The sequence below is a fragment of the Scaptodrosophila lebanonensis genome, unplaced genomic scaffold (assembly GCF_003285725.1).
Source record: "Scaptodrosophila lebanonensis strain 11010-0011.00,11010-0021.00 unplaced genomic scaffold, SlebRS2 tig00001415-arrow-pilon, whole genome shotgun sequence".
Taxonomy (NCBI): Eukaryota; Metazoa; Arthropoda; class Insecta; order Diptera; family Drosophilidae; genus Scaptodrosophila; species Scaptodrosophila lebanonensis.
This window is the reverse complement of record NW_022060742.1, coordinates 6,838,093-6,844,320: the sequence shown is the minus strand read 5'-3', so window position 1 is coordinate 6,844,320 and position 6,228 is coordinate 6,838,093.

Here is a 6,228-nt window from a genome sequence, read left to right as displayed (position 1 = left end):
GAAAGTATATTGAAAATTTAATCGCAGTACTAGTACCGAACACGTTGACGTTGCTCTTCCTTAGAGTCATTTACAAAGAATTTATGCCCATTATTTGCACAATCGAATTTATTATGAATTTATATGAATTGATGAATGAAAATATTGCCCATTTAATGAAGATTATTTAGTTCATTGTTCGTCGTTGGAAATTTAACTTTTAAATACTTTTCAGCTGACATTTCTAAAAGCCCCCGTCACAGGGCCCACATACTTAGTAGAGCATTTTGAAATGCTCAATTTAGTTTTTCTTATTACATCATCCATAGAAAAATAGATAGATAGTATAATATGTAACCACCCCATAGCGCCGACATTTTACACACCTCTAAGACGGCGGCTTTTTTAACCCAATTATCCACTAACCCAATTTACATATGACCCAAAAGGTACAGAAATTTGCACATCACGCCGCACACTTCACATAATTAGCCACGAACTGAAACACTCACGCGCTAAAAAAATTTAGCAGGCTCTTACATAATCTTCAAACTGATTGATGGATTGGCAAAGATCAAGCGTCAAGCGTCAAGTAAGGCAATAACGGCAAGAAGTACGAATCTCGTTCGCTGGTCATTCATAAACTAATTCAATTGCTATATAATTGAACTAAAAAGGCGAGACGAGCCGTCATACTCTCATCATACTGGTCCGCATGAGGTTCAGCTTCAGCTTCGAGTCCAACTTCAAAATTCAGCTTCAGCTGAGTTCGATTTTTTAATGAGCCAACTCGCTTTTCGGACACACACATGCGGCTCAGCAGGTTTTCCCAGACATGCCAAGTTAATAATTTAATGGCCAACGTTTGCATTGAGGTTTGTAATTTTATGAATTGCCTAATAATCATTGCCGTACGGTCTCGAGCCGCGTCCAATTCAATTCAATTGAAAATGAAATTAATGCTGAATTAATAGAAAAATTTGTTGTGGCGTGCGGCGCGTTGCGAGCTGTTGAAATGAAATGAGATGATGCGGCACTTAGGCGTTATCTTTTATAACTAGGCGTCTGTTCATATGTAGGATGTATGATGGATGACTGCGTTGATGGGGCGCAAATTGGATTAGGCCTTGTTTACAGTTACAGGTATAGGGTGGCTCATATGAACATTTTAAAACCTTCATACTCATACTTACTATATTTTTGTAGGCTGAGGGGAAGACGGCATATGAGACGGTTAAGGTGGTGACAGAAATATCAACCTAAGATTCAGACTGCATTTGAACACCTGAAATATCGTCTCTACCTAGGCGACCAAGCCCGCAAAAATGTTTAATAATTATATAGTTTGAAAAGCCTTTACAGTACGTTTTAAGGATAACATTACACTAAGGCACAAAAAATGGGCAGCGGTGCCACAATATAAAGCCTTCTTCGCCCATTATTGCATATATTTTTCACAGCAAATATTATAACGAATCCGCGACTGACAATGTCCACATTGGCGGATGACACTGCAATCTTAACCAGTGCCGATCAATGCACCTACATAGAGCTCTTACTGACCATTTGGCGCATCAAATTCGATGAAAAATGTAAAGATGTTGCATTTTCACTTAATGGGGCGCGATAGCCTGCTGAAGTTGTAAATCTTGGTGTACATCTCGAAAGGAGACTCCAAAGCCATTCATTACTAGTATATACTATAGCTTGAATAGCCCAACATTAAAAACTGAAATGGCAAATATTCCAACAAACTAAATCACTCTGCAAGTAACGTAAGGAGAGAGGAGAAATGGTCACCTGATCTAAGACGCTTTAAAAAAAACATATTGTGAGTCCCATAGAGCGAATATACAATAAATAATAAATACAAATAAACAATATATACAAGTAACACAATATATTTATTTTAAAAAGGATAAAAATACCTGTAGACTATGGCTACCTATGCCCTTCTGCCTATAAAAATTCTCAAAAATGCATGAGAGCTCAAGTCTTGAAGTTGGGTATGAACTTTCTTTAGCATAAGAGTCAACTACCTAGCATAGGATTTACTACGGGTAATAGCTTTTATATCTAGTTTTAGTTGTGCCTAGAATTGTGTGGTTCGCTTCCAAGTTATTTCATATCTATATACTTTTTCTTGAATCGAGGGCCAAATGTCAACTTTAAAGGATGGTGATGTACGAATATTAGAATGAAATTTGTTATGACTTGTAAGCTCTGTTTACACAAATATAAAGGACATAATTTGCAGTATTGTTGTTTATAAGATTGCGATGGCCATGCAGACTGATATTAATCTATTATTTATGATTAAAAAGATCACTTGAATGCAAAATATGTCATTGTTTTTAAAAACAAGTTATATTTTCTCAATAAATATATCAATAATTAAGTGTAGTACAAAATCACTTACTACTCATACTTCTAGAATTACGATTTAAGAGTGTGGATTCGCAATGGATTCCTTGAACATTACTTCTGAATTAATAGGTTCAATTTTTTTTGTTTTTCAAGCTATTTTCTGCATTGGAGAAAATATGAGACTAGGCATGCATTTCTGAAAACTCTTTAACAAAATTAATTAGCATCAAAAGTCGGATCAAACGAATATACACACCCTGTATAATGGGCAAGACTTTCACTGGCGTAGATGGCAACAACAACACTTAGGCTTCGTACTATTGATGCCCACGCTAATTAGCTAAACCCTAATTGTCATCGTCACGCCCCACACATAATGCGCATCTCATTTATTTTCGAATAGAAGACAAATTCAAATTGATATTGCCAGCATTGGGGTATTAGGCTAAAATCTTGAAATATTTGCCGTCGCGTCGGCTCGGCGCATGTCCTTCGAGCATTGTTTAATTAGTGCACTGAAAAATTAGCAAAGCACAAAAACGCAACGCAAATACTTAAGCGGATTAAACTCGGCGAAGTGCGGCGATTTATCAAAGGCAATTAACCCCAAGCCAAAAGCGAGACATTTGCGTTGATTGCCAATTCGTGGAATGTATGGTGATTTTATATCATTTGATTTGATTTTATTGTTCTTTTTTTAGGGGCTGGATGAAGCGCCGCATATCGCACTAAGCGATGACAAATAGTTGCAAAAATGTTGCGCAATAAGAGCAGAAAGAAGTTAAGACAGCAAATGGCAAATGGAAACAAAATGTTTATAATGCTGCTAAAAGCATGAAATTTACCTTGAGGGGGCACTGTTGTGTAGCACAGATATAAATCAGTAAGTGGCTGGAACTGGGCCATGTGGCCGGGCGATGTGGACGTCGCGGCTATCATTGCAGATCAAAGCCGCGCGCGAATTCACGACGTTTATACGAGTATACCAGTGGCAAGTGCCAGAGCCAAAGTCTTTAGTTAAAGCTACTAATTACCCTGTGGGGAGCAATGGCAAAACTGCCGCTTATCGTTGGCCATTTCTTACCGCACTTGCCTACTACCTGTGGCGATCTTGTTGGCCACATTATTAAGCGTTGCTCTGGCTGAATTGGAGCAGCGTCAAGTCGTGCTAGCCAGCAACTGTGCCACAGTCGTCGCAGTCGAACCCGCAGTCGCGGCATGGAGCGTCGTCAATATTTGTCAAAGTGTCATTCGGGCTGACATTTACGTTTGATCAACACCAACAGCCAACAGTTAAGGCAACCAAGGCAACCGAGGCACCCAGGCAGTTAGGCAGCCAGGCAGCCAGGCAGCCAGGCAGCCACTGCTGGGCACCCGCAGGAGTCATGCCCGTGCAATCGGTAGCCTACCGACTACCAACAAATGTCGTCAACGGCAGTTGTGGCAGCATTTTGCTGTTGACACACTCAGATAAAAGTTAAGCGAAAACTAGCCCATGTCCGATTTTTCACCTCAGACAATTTAAAGGCGACACATTAACGAGCCAAGTGTTGCTTTGACGCGCTTTTGTTGTAAGGCGGCAGGAGGCAACTGACCGGATTTGGCATGAAAATGAATGGCTAGCCTTAATAGACCAAAATTAAGTGGTAGACAAAAGTGAAAAGTAAAGTCTAATATAAATCAAAAGAATACCGACAAAAGAAATACAAATTAAAATCGAAACTAGACAACATCAAAATTCTTTAAGGAAATGAAATGAAAGAACAGTAATTAAAAGAAATGTAGAAACCCGCCCATATAAACTCTCTAAGAGTTGCTTTTTTCTGCATTATTAGTATAAGCTTATAAATTGAAGCTATTTTTTTGTGGATATACCAATGGCCCGAAAGTAAATTAATAAGAACATTTTTAGGATAGGGAATCCTCAATGTTAGGATTATGAATTCTGATATTTCTTAAATATTCCAATTGCTTACATTAGTGTCATCCTGCTCTTCCGATTTGAAAATTTGAACAACAATCAACAAAACAATCTGCACACAAAATGCATTAAGCATTTTTCAGAACCCATTAAATGCCACAAATAAAAAAATAATAGTAAAACTAATTTTTTAATACACTTTTTTTTTTAAATCAAGTACATTTTTAAGTCTATTAAATTTAATGAAGTATTTATTTTGTAACTTACATTTTATTTTTTCCGAAAAACATACTTTCCTCTACTACTATAAAGGGGAAGCTAACTTTTGTGACTCCTTTGGCTATTACGTCGTCAGATTTTGCATTTTAAACGACATAAAATGAAAGTTTACAGTTTCTAATACCATAGAATAGGGTAGATTAAACGTATCTTTTAAAAATTTATATAAAAGTACAACAGCCTTTGGTGTGTGATCTTCAATCTACCAATCATATTTAATTTATTTGTTATTTTTGTTTATAATTTGTTCAGTTCGTGAACCAACGAAGAAGAAGTCGTTGATGACCCCACACATGACAGGATGACACATCAGAATAGATAGAGTATAGCTGAAAGCGAAATCTCAAATCTGTAAAAGAATATTCCTCTTTTAATAAAGAATCAATCCATTTTTGTCAACAGAACGAAAAATGTGTATTTATTTCACATTGCATATCAACGCTAAGCCCTCCCTTTCCTAAAGTGCTGACTAGCATGCGACTCGTTTTTTTGCACTTCCTTACCACAAATGAATAATAATTTCAATCTCAACGTATACTTAATTTTAAAAAACAAAACTTGCTTCAAAAAATGCTTCTTTATAAAATGTCTGTTCTGCAGACTCTGTTTAAGAAGTATTTAGTGCGTGTGTTTTGTCAAAGTAGGGCTTTTGGCACCTGTTTTAAATTTGCCACGGAGAATTGTTGGCTGATCACATCATGAGTTCCCATAGCTGAACCTTTTCGTAATCCGCAAAAAAAAGCTCCCCCATTTGGCTACCCGTTTTTAATGCTGACCACAAATTCTATGATTTATAGCCCAAGTCTAAAACCTGTGCGTGCCGAATCCAACATAAGAGTTCAAAGAGCTACTGAAGTTGTGCATAAATCATGGCGCCAATTCTTGAAATTGCATGAAATTAATAGAAAATGAAAACAGCCACTGCTCATTAGCCGGAATGAGCAATACTGCCGTTAGTGCAGCCAGAGTGGCTGAGGCAGTGGCAGTGGCAACGTCAGCTGATCCCAACCTAACCCCAAGGTGTTCGAGGTCTCGCCACTCTGCCACTGATTGATGGCAGTGCGCAAATGAAAAGCTATTTGGCCTTCGCAAGAAAAATGCGGGCAAATAAACTTCCGCCAATTGGACGATCGAGCGAACGGACGAACGAACGGGCGGACGGACAAATTTACTCGCCTCTTGGCACACTTTTACCCGCCGCTGGTTCTTCCTTGGCCAAGTTCAGACGCAGCTGGAGGTTGTATGTTTAATGTTAACAATATTTTGTTTAATGCTATGGGCAGCATAAGAATTTGTTAACATTCATGTTTGGAGGCAGAGCCGCAGACAAAATACTAAACAGCACGATGATTCGATGATGCGATGCTTTAGAACATTTTTGTGAATGAACTCAAGAATTTCTCAGTGCTGTGCGAAGAGTTGGCTGAATTTTATATTGTTCCATCAATGAAATGGCATTTAATTAACATAATTTTTATTGATTCAATCTCACAAAACAACGGCCACAACACATCGAACAGCAGTTCAAGTAGAAGACGCACCGCAACTGCCGATGCTAAGGCAAGTTCTTTCAACTTGTGGCCCTCGACTTCATTTGCATAATGCGCACATTCGATCTTGAGCGACTAAGTTGGTCGATTGGTCGTCGCCTCATCGCTTGATCGGTTGATCGCTTGATCGCT